The sequence below is a fragment of the Hemiscyllium ocellatum genome (genome assembly GCF_020745735.1).
Source record: "Hemiscyllium ocellatum isolate sHemOce1 chromosome 27 unlocalized genomic scaffold, sHemOce1.pat.X.cur. SUPER_27_unloc_20, whole genome shotgun sequence".
Lineage (NCBI taxonomy): Eukaryota > Metazoa > Chordata > Chondrichthyes > Orectolobiformes > Hemiscylliidae > Hemiscyllium > Hemiscyllium ocellatum.
The window spans coordinates 403,372-413,810 of NW_026867488.1; the positions used below are offsets into that span (position 1 = coordinate 403,372).

The 10,439-nt window shown below is 45.0% G+C and overlaps 2 non-coding genes across 2 annotated transcripts; both read right to left on the minus strand.

Annotated features, from left to right (window-relative positions):
* Positions 1–6,076: 6,076 nt before the first annotated feature.
* trnaw-cca (transfer RNA tryptophan (anticodon CCA)) lies at positions 6,077–6,148 on the minus strand. The gene has a single exon. It is a non-coding gene; the product is annotated as a tRNA-Trp (tRNA).
* A 3,997-nt stretch (positions 6,149–10,145) lies between these two features.
* On the minus strand, positions 10,146–10,219 carry trnan-guu (transfer RNA asparagine (anticodon GUU)). The gene has a single exon. It is a non-coding gene; the product is annotated as a tRNA-Asn (tRNA).
* Positions 10,220–10,439: the final 220 nt, after the last annotated feature.

Consider the following 10,439-nt stretch of genomic DNA (forward strand, 5'->3'; position numbering starts at 1 on the left):
GGAGACTGTTCGTGGCTAAGAATAGGTAGTGTGTAATGACAGACTATGTGATAACAAGGCTTGGTGAGTGTGGTAGGGACGAGGCACTAGAAATTATTGAATTCGATATTGGGACCGGAGGGATGGATTGTCCCCAAGTGGAATATTCAGTGCTCTTCATTCTGCTGGTGCTGAGCTTCGCTGGAAAAATACAGCAAATCTGAGACAGAGATGTTGGTCAGGGAACAGGGTGGGGTGTGGAATTGGCAGGCAACTGGAAGCTCAGGGTCTTTTTTGCGGGCAGAACGTAAATGTTCTGTGCAGCAGTCACCCAGTTTATGCTTCGTTTTCCCCATTGTAGATGAGGCCACATTGTGAGCAGTAAATACAGTAGACTGGGTTGTGGGAAGTGCAGATAAAGTGCCACTTCACCTGGAAGGTAATTTTGGGCCCTTCGATGGTCAGGAGGGAGCAGGTAAATGGGCTGGTGTCACACATTCGGCAGTTGCAGGGGAAAGTGCCGTTGGACTATTGGGGTGGGAATGGGGTTAGGGTTGTTGGGAATGAAGGAAGAGTGGACCCAAGGTATAACTCCTGCCCATTTACTTATCCGCCAAATAGAGGAATTTATTAAGTGTGTACAAGGAAATTTTCTAATTCACAATGTGGATGTACATACTGGCGAGGGTGCAAAACCTAAGGGCCAGCAACCATAATTCTATTAACATTAGAATAGTGATTGAAAATAATATATCAGATCTAAAAGTTGAAGTTCTAAATTGGAGGAAGACTCAGATATTAGGCAAGATCTTTCAAAAGCTGACTGGGGGCATTTGTTCGCAGGTTAAAGGACTGCTGGAAAATGAGCAGCCTTCAAATATGAGATAACAAGAGTCCAGACACAGTGTATTCCTGTTAGGGTGAAAGAAAAGGCTGGTAGGTGTAGGGAATATTGGATGACTAGAGACATTGAGAAATGGTTTAGACAAAAGAAGGATGCATACGTCAGGTATCGACAGAGAGATCGAGTGACTCCTTAGAGCATAAAGGTAGGACGAGTATACTTAAGAGGAAAATCATGAGGGCAAAAAGGAGACATGAGATAGCTTTGGCAAATAGAGTTAAGGATAAACCAAAGGGTTTTTATAAATACATTAAGGACAAAAGGATAACAAAGGAGAGAATAGGGCCCCTGTAAGATCAGCAAGGTGGCCTTTGTGTGGAGCTGCAGTAGATGGTGTGGGGGATACTGAACGGATATTGTGCATTAGTGTTTACTGTGGAGAAGGGAATGGAAGATATAGAATGTGAGAAAGTAGATGGTGACATGTTGAAAAAATGTCCATATTACAGATGAGAAATTGCTGCATATCTTGAAATGCTTAAAAGTGGATCAATCCTAAGGTCCTGATCAGGAGTACCCTAGAATTCTGTGGGAAGCTGGGGAAGTGATTGCTGGGCCTCTCACTGAGATATTTGCATCATCAATAGTCACAGGTGAGGTGCCAGAAGGCTAGAGGGTGGCTACCGTGGTGCCACTATTTAAGAAAGGTGAAAAGGAAAAGCCAGGGAACTATAGACCAGTGAGCCAGACATCCCTGATGGGCAAGCCTTTGCAGAGAATCCTAAGAAATAGGATTTACATGTATTTGGAAACGCAAGAATTGATTAGGGATAGTCAGCATGGCTTTATGCTTGGGAAATCATGTCTCACGAACATGATTCAGTTTTTTGAAGAAGTACAAAGTGGATTGATGAGGGCAGAGCGATGGAAGTGATCTATATGGACTTCAGGAAGGCGTTCATCAAGGTTCCCCATGGGAGACGGGTGAGCAAGGTTTATGGCATGCAGGGACAACTAGCCATTTGGATACAGAACTGGCTAGAAGGAAGAAAATATAGGGTGATGATGGAGGGTTGCTTTTCAGACTGAAGGCCTGTGACCAATGGTGTACCACAAGGATCGATGTTGGGTCGGCTACTTTTTGTCATTTATATAAATGATTTGTATGTAAACAGAGGAGGTATAGTTAGTAAGTTTGTAGATGACACCAAAATTGGAGGGGTAGTGGACAGCAAGGACGGTTACCTCAGATGATTACAGCGGGACCTTGATCAGATGGGCCAATGGGCTGAGAAGTGGCTTTTGGAGGTTAATGTAGATAAATATGAGGTGCTGCATTTTGAAAAAACAAATCAGAGCAGGACGTTTACACTTAATGGTAGGTTCCTTGGAAGTGTTGCTGAACAAAGAGACCTTGGAGTTCAGGTTGATAGTTCCTTAAACGTAGAGACACAGGCAGATTGGATAGTAAAGAAGGCGTTTGGTGTGCTTTCCTTTGTTGGTCAGAGCATCGAGGATAGATGTTGGGAGCTCATGTTGCAACTGTACAGAACATTGGTCAGGCCACGTTTGGAATATTGCATGTAATTTTGGTCTGCTTCCTATTGGAAAGATGTTGTGAAACTAGAAAAGGTGCAGAAAAGATTTACAAGAATTTGGCCAGGGTTGGAGGGTTGAGCTATAGGGAGAGGGTGAACAGAGTATTTTCTCTGGAGCATCAGATGCTAAGGGGTGACCGTATAGAGGTTTATAAAATCATGAGGGATATGGATAGGGCAAATAGACAAGTTCTTTTCCCTGGGATGGGGGAGAACAGAACTAGAGGGCATAGGTTTAGGGAGGGGAGGGGAAAGATATAGAAGGGACATAAGGGGCAACCTTTTCACGCAGAGGGTGATGCATGTACGGCATGAGCTGCTGGAGTAAGTGATGGAGGCTAGAATAATTACAGCATTTAAAATGCATCTGGATGTGTATATGAATAGGAAGGTTTTGTGGGGATTTGGTCCAAGTGCTGGCAAATGGGACTAGATTAGGTTAGGATATCTGGGCTGCATGGATGAGTTGGACCGAAGGGTCTGTTTCCGTGCTGTACATCTGTGTCACTCTGTGAGACTCCATGGGATTCTCTGCCCAAGAGAGCAGTTGAGACAGCTTCATGAAGTATATTGAAGACACAGTTGGATGGGTATTTGCGTGGTAGGGGAATTAAGGGTAGTCGGGATTGTGCAGGTTGGTGGAGCTGTGATCTTAACGATTGACGAAGCAGGCTTGACCAAATGGTCTACTCCTGCTTCTGTTAATATGAATCTGTAACACTGCATTTCCCGCGGCAGGAGTTTTCCCACGGCACAAAGGAGGTTTTCTAAAATAAATTTAAATCCCTTGCTTTGCTTGAACTCAAACTGCATTGACTTGGAGGAGAGTGGGATTTGCAAAGTGTCATCCCCTCCACACGTGCCTCAACTGCAGGACAGCTGTCCGGCCCGCCTCCATTTTTGACGTCACAATGCGGATGCAACCCTGTCAGTTTCAGAGTGAAACGTCCTCCCTCTGGGCAATATCTGGGAGCAAAGCATTGTCACACCCTTTCCATATACCATCCTCCAGCAGCGAGGGAGTAGGGGAGGTAGGGGTGGGTGAAACACTGTTCACTTGTAGCAACTGGAGTGAATCCAGCGAGGGGGCAGACACTCCAAAGGTGCTCAAATACTTTCTATCTCTCTTAAAGCTATTTTCCTTGTGTATTCACTCAGTTTGGCACGTGTACAGTTTGAACCCACGAAAAGGATTGTTTCTTTACTCATGTTCACAACTAAAAGATTAGATTCTCATGGAACTGAGCAGCATTTAAGGGATTGGCACATGTTACACTTATGCAAGGGGCATGTGGCTCGTCCGTCTAGGGGGATGATTCTCGCTTCAGGCATCCTGGTGCGTGGACGTGTGAGAGATCCCGGGTTCAGATCCCGGACAAGCCCTTGTTTCTTACAATGACTTGCGCGAAAACGGCCCATCAATTCTCTCAAAAAGCAGCTTCGTTCAGAGCTGCCATTACAATGAACGCGGCAATGGCAGCACTTATTCAAAGCGAAACTAAGTTTTACTTCACACAGAGGGTGGTGGGCGTTTGGAACGCGTTGCCAGCAGAGGCGGGAGAGGCAGGCACGGTAGATTCATTTAAGATGCGTCTGGATAAATGCATGAGTGGGTGGGGAGTAGAGGGATACAAATACTTAGGAATTGACCAACAGGTTTAGACAGTACATTTGGATCGGCTCAGGCTTGAAGGGCCTGTTCCTGGGCTGTAAATTTTCTTTGTTCTTTGTTCTATATGGTGTATATCTGATATTCTTGGATGTTCTAAAAGTTTCTTTGTCATTATTATTCACCTTCTAATGTAGTAATGGAGTTACGTCCTTTTTTGTCGTAATTTTTTTATTTAATAGGCCAGCAGGAAGTCATTCAGCAATTTTTCTGCCTTTCTTTTCTCAAGCAGGCTTAACATTTCATTTTCATATCCTTGATTCAGCTCCATTTCCAGCATCTTTGTAGGCAGTTTGTTCCATGTTATTGTCACTGGAATGAAGTTTTCCTCCATACATTCTCTCCTGCGCGCCTTTATTGGAAAAAAACCTACCCAGGTAAGTTTGCGCTACACCAGCTTCCGGGTCCGCTCCGCACATTTTTTGAAAAAAAAATTTAAATTTAAACCGTGAAACAAACGTAACCGCGTCTACAAACAGACAGTGCCAAACAGCCCTTACCTGCTCCGCGGAGAGAGTGAGGATTGTTCACTCGTTTGTGGGTGTTGGGATGATTGCTTCTGCGGTTAAGAATTTGGTTTGCGTGTGTTGTTTTTCTGTCGACGCTAGTTTGAAGTTCCCCATTGACTGTTCGCTCTACTGTGACATCTAGGAATGGCACTTTGTTGCTGTTCTCCTCCTCTTCAAACCAGGAGCCCCCCTCAGGCCACAGTGTCACCACTTGGAACACCAATATACAGACTAGTCAAAGACCTCCACTGAAGACTAAAACACCAAGTCGAAGACTCACGCCATTCCAGTTACTCCATCCAAGGATTCCTGAACACCAAAGACAACAAGATAAAAGAGGATGGAATAATACTGTCCTTTGACATACAGCCCTGTTCACATCCATTAACATCAACGTGACCAAAAAATACTGAAGACACTACTTGAAGAACCAAAGACACAAACACCAAACAGCACCAACGTCATCAGCAAAGGTAACACTGTCAAGCTCATGGAGCTGTGCCTTACCTCCCACTTCCTATTCAGTAACAAGACTAACAAACAAATCAACGGAGCACCCATGAAACCACGAATATCAGGATTCCTAACAGAAGAAATAATGCAGAGATAATGGAACAACTTAGAGGAAACCTACAACACCATCAACAATCTCCTTACTGGCATAAAATTCACAAAAGAGGAGAACAACAACAAAGTGCTGTTGTTCTAGATGTCACAATAGAGCGAACAGTCAATGGTAAATTCAAAACTGCGTCTCCAGGAAACAACACACGCGAACCAAGTACTTAAGCTGCAGAAGCAATTATCCCAACACATGCAAACAAATCTGCATCAGGATGCTATTTCAACGAGCTACTTCACACTGCAGCGCCCAGCAACGGCGAAGATCAATAAACAACTGTACAGCGCATTTAAGAAGAACGGATAGCCCTTAGACCCGAATTCCTGATGATAGGCTTATGCCCGAAACGTCGAATTTCCTGTTCCTTGGATGCTGCCTGAGCTGCTGCGTTTTTCCAGCAACACATTTTCAGCTCTGATCTCCAGCATCTGCAGACCTCACTTTCTCCTCGATAATTTTAACTGTGTCCAGTGAGAGGAAATAATTTGTTGTTGGTGGGAAACATTTCTATCTGAACTGCTGTCACTCTCCTGATAGATGGAAACCCAAAGCTAGGTGTCTCTGGATTATGTAATAAACTAATCGGTATGATGTTATTCACACCGCACTGTCACCAACTGAAAGAAGCAGCTGCCCAGAGATAGACGGCTGCGTTTAAATCCAGCGACGAACTGGGGGAGCTGAGCATTTACCCAAACACTGGGCACACCACCTCCCTGACACAGTGCTTACAAATCAAACTGACAGCAAAGCTTCACGTATTATTGAAAGTTACCGGAAAGAAGACTGGGCTTAACAGATATCCGGAGTGAACACAATCCTTTCTTGATTGGAAATCTCATGAACTGATTTTAATGAGCCTGATGTGATTTGAACACGCAACCTTCTGATCTGGAGTCAGACGCGCTACCGTTGCGCCACAAGCTCACAGGGAGCCTGGGGGCTCTATTCATGCTTAAGGGAAGTCATCGCACTACAATGATTTTACGTTATGAGTAACAACGGAGATCAACAGTTCATGTCTGTTCTGTCTCTCCACCTCTCCTTCTGTTTCTCAAAATAATTTCCAACCCTACCTCAATAAAAAGCTGAAAGAACTGTGGACGCTGTATATCAGAAACAAAAAACAAACAGTAGTTGCCGGTGACCCTTCCATAGAACTGATGGTGATTGGGAAAACGTTGGTTTATATGCAGGAGATATTGTGGGAGGAAGGCGGATGCAGTAAATGATAGATCAGGACAGAGCCCAAAGCGAGGGAAGAACTGTTGGACAGGAAAGGGAGTTGATAACGATCTGCGTGGGAGGGTGAATAACTGTTAATAGAGACTGTTCGTGGCTAAGAATAGGTAGTGTGTAATGACAGACTATGTGACAACAAGGCTTGGTGTGTGTGGTAGAGACGAGGATACAATGGATTTCAGGCCCTTGAATTATTGAATTCGATATTGGGACCGGAGGGATGTATGGTCCCCAAGTAGAATATTCGGTGCTCTTCGTTCAGCTGGTGCTGAGCTTCGCTGGGACAATACAGCAAACCTGAGACAGAGATGTTGGTCAGGGAACAGGGTGGGGTGTGGAATTGGCAGGCAACTGGAAGCTCAGGGTCTTTTTTGCAGGCAGAACGTAGATGTTCGGGGAACATTTTCCTGACCCCATTGAAAGCACACATTGTCAAAGCCGAGGAAGAGCAGCAAATAAAGCGCTCCTGGATGGGTTTGAACCACCAACCTTCTGGTTAACAGCCAGGAAAGTATTACAAGCATTTTCGACAAGTGATACAGGGAACTGGGAAGAAACGTATTATAAACTGTGAACAACAAAGTTCTGGAGTACAACACTTACATTCAAACACCAAAAACATCCAGGTCCTGATTAATCAGATTGCATTGTGGTGCTTTTCTGCAAAAAATCCTGCGTGGGGAAACTGACAATATGTTGCCAAAATCTCTTCCCAAGTGTACGCCGTGCTTCTTTTCCAGGGGTGAGAAATTTCTCTTGTGGGGAGACATTCCCAAGGTTGGGAATGTTCGCTTTGGAGCAAAGAAAGTTAACTGGAGATTTCCTGGGGCTGTTGGTAATGATGGGAGAAGAAGCGGTGGGAATGGGCAGATTAATGATCAGAAGAACCAATAGCCACTGACCAGAGTCAGTTACCAGAGGACAGGAATTGAAGTTCTTGAATGAAAAGCAGCACTTGTGCCTAATAAACACAGAGAATACTGCAGAAAGCCAACAGGTCGAGCAGCATCCGTGGAAAGGTAAACAGAGCTGACGTTTTGAGTCTGGTACGTTGTTTGTTCCGAACTCGAGTTTCCTGCATGGCAATAAATTCCCAGACATGAGAAAACGCGACTTTATTGAGACGGGTTTTGTGAAGTTTGAGCGATAATGCAACCAACAGGAAGTCATTTAAAATCGCCAGCGAAGAAAGCATAGTCAGCAGGTTACCACCCTGGGCGGGGGGAGGCAGGGATGGGGGAACCCCAAAGGATCTCTACTCCAGCTCTTTAAGTGTTCAGCCACAACTACACGTCCAAAGTTGTGGTCTGAAATTTCTCATGGAATTGCTCGAACAGGAAAGGTGAGTACTGGACTTGTCCTGTCTGCGCCATAGTCCCAACGTTTCCTGTTCCCCTGGATTTGATCAGGACAGAAGAGGCTGATGGGAGATCGAATTGAACTACACACATTATGAGGGACAGAGCGGGTGGGAAGGATCCATTTCCGTGCGTAGCGAGATTAATAATCTGGGCCGAAAATAAGGAGCCACATCAAGAAATTTGGGGTTCATTCAGCAAAGCTGATGTAGAACTGTTCACAGAAAATTGTGATGAAAGTCTCTCGAGTTATTTTGATGGGAAGTGTTCATGATGCTAATACAATCGAAAGGATGAAGGTACATTGGTAAATGTATTTGGTGACAGGTCTGTTCTTACCCTGTGAGCGAAACCTAGATCTGAAGGAATAAAAGGAACATGAACAATATCGATCTGAAATTGGATACGTGACGAGAAACAGAGCCATTATTAACTTTTGAACTGGAGAAGGTTTCTCGTGAAATTAGCTTGAGGCTTGAGGTATGCAAGGTCAAGATAACTGAGGTAAAAGACGGAAATGCTATCCTCATTAGCAGACAGTGAAAGGATTACAAGACATAAATTAAGCATTTTCGACAAGTGATACAGGGGACTGGGGAGAAAAGTATTATAAACTGTGAACAACAACTTCTGGAGCACAACACTTACATTCAAACACCGAAAACATCCAGATCCTGATTAATCAGATTGCATTGTGGTGCTTTTCTGCAAAACATCCACTTGCAATATCCGACAAAAGAGTGACAAAACCCATCCCTGTCAGCCCAGGATAGAAAATCCGAAGGGATGAAGGTTTGCTTATTTTCTGAAGATTCACAAAACTAAGACTGGGTTTTGGTGATTGTTTCCTTTTCACTCCCAGGAGCCGCAGTGGTTGGGGCGGTGAGTTGGGGAAAGTAAAATGTGCTGAAAGTGTGTTACTGGTTAAAGCACAGCAGGTTAGGCAGCATCCAAGGAATAGGAAATTCGACGTTTCGGGCATATGCCCTTTCCTGATGAAGGGCATATGCCTGAAACGTCGAATTTCCTATTTCTTGGATGCAGCCTAACCTGCTGTGCTTTAACCAGCAACACATTTTCAGCTGTGATCTCCAGCATCTGCAGACCTCATTTTTTACCCGAAAGTAAAATGTGCCCGTGAGCAGCGTGTGAGACTATCTCAGCTTCCGCTGTGACTTGACTCCGATGTTCCGAGGGACATTTATTGACGCGAGACAGTGAAAAGATTCTCATTCCCGCAGATCGGGAATTCAAACCGTATGCCGGCTTCAGGACAATGAGAAAGATTAATTGGGGTGTGTGAAGAAGCTGTGAGCTGCATTTCAAACAGGTAGGTGGAGACAGATGCGTCATTCATTGCGCCCCTGGCCCTGTGCATATCCAACGCCACCATGCTGCAGAGTTCTGACGTTAACACGGACATGCGCAGCAATGGGAACAGTCACAAAGTCAACAATCAAAGATAATCAGCGTCACTGCTTCCCTTCCACAGTCACAACTTTGTGAAGCAGTATCTTTCACTGGCAAAGGAAACACACTTGTCGTCAGGTGCCTGCTTCATTTCGATCACGATTTCATGTCCCTCACTGTTCTAGTCTCATTTGCAGACACTTGGCTCATAGCCTCAAAAGAAGATCTGCGGGTATCTGCTTGTCCCACCCGAACAGGCAGTGGATTGCAGATTCCCACCAGTCCCAATGTGAGTGAAATATTTTTCCTCCTCCACTGACTTGAATCTTAAAGAAGAAGCCGGGGAGCAAGCTCCCTTTCTTTTCGACGACATTTCACATTTTGTAGTCGGCAGGGGTCACACCTGCGTGGGGAAAGCGCAATGGGTTTCAAGTCCATCGCATTAACCACTCAGCCCACGAATACAGAATTACACTGACAGCTTCATTTCCCAGATCTGTCTGGCTGCGGAGCTGAGAAAGAGTGAATCATCGCAGAGTTTGTTTGATTCCATTCACTTCAGTGATTCGAAAGGATTAAATATCTGCACACTGCGAGTCTAGGTGTTTCATCGCAAAAGATGAAATGAACTTTCAGTTAAAACCAAATCTAGAGATTGCAGGAGGAACGGAGAAGGTCAGGCAACATCTATGGAAAGAGAATCAGACTCAGCATTTCAGAATTCCGTTTTCTCGGACAGGTGCTGTCAAACCTGCCGAGTTTCTCTTTTTTTGTCTCGGGTTCTCAGCATCCGCAGTCCCTTACGTTAGACAATAATACAACTCAGAAACCCCTTTATGGAGGAGGTTTCCGTTTGGATAACATTCGCCTGAGCCCAATAAAGTGCACAGAGCCGCGAAGAGCAGCCTACTAAGCGCCCCTGGGTGGGTTTGAAGCACCAACCTTCTGGTTAACAGCCAAACGCGCTGGCCACTTGCGCCACAGAGACAGGCGTTTGCCGGGATTGCGGCATCGCTTAGGGGAGGCTATTAGTGAATTCATAATTCAGCCTGCTCCGCCTAGAATTACAATTGTCGTCTATCACTTTTACTTTTCCTTAATAATGTCTGGGACATTCATTGTGGAGACACCGGGGACAGTCTGATCCCACCCTCTGCAGAAAGAGAGGGGGGAGAAACAGAACAGACATGAACTGTTGATCTCCGTTG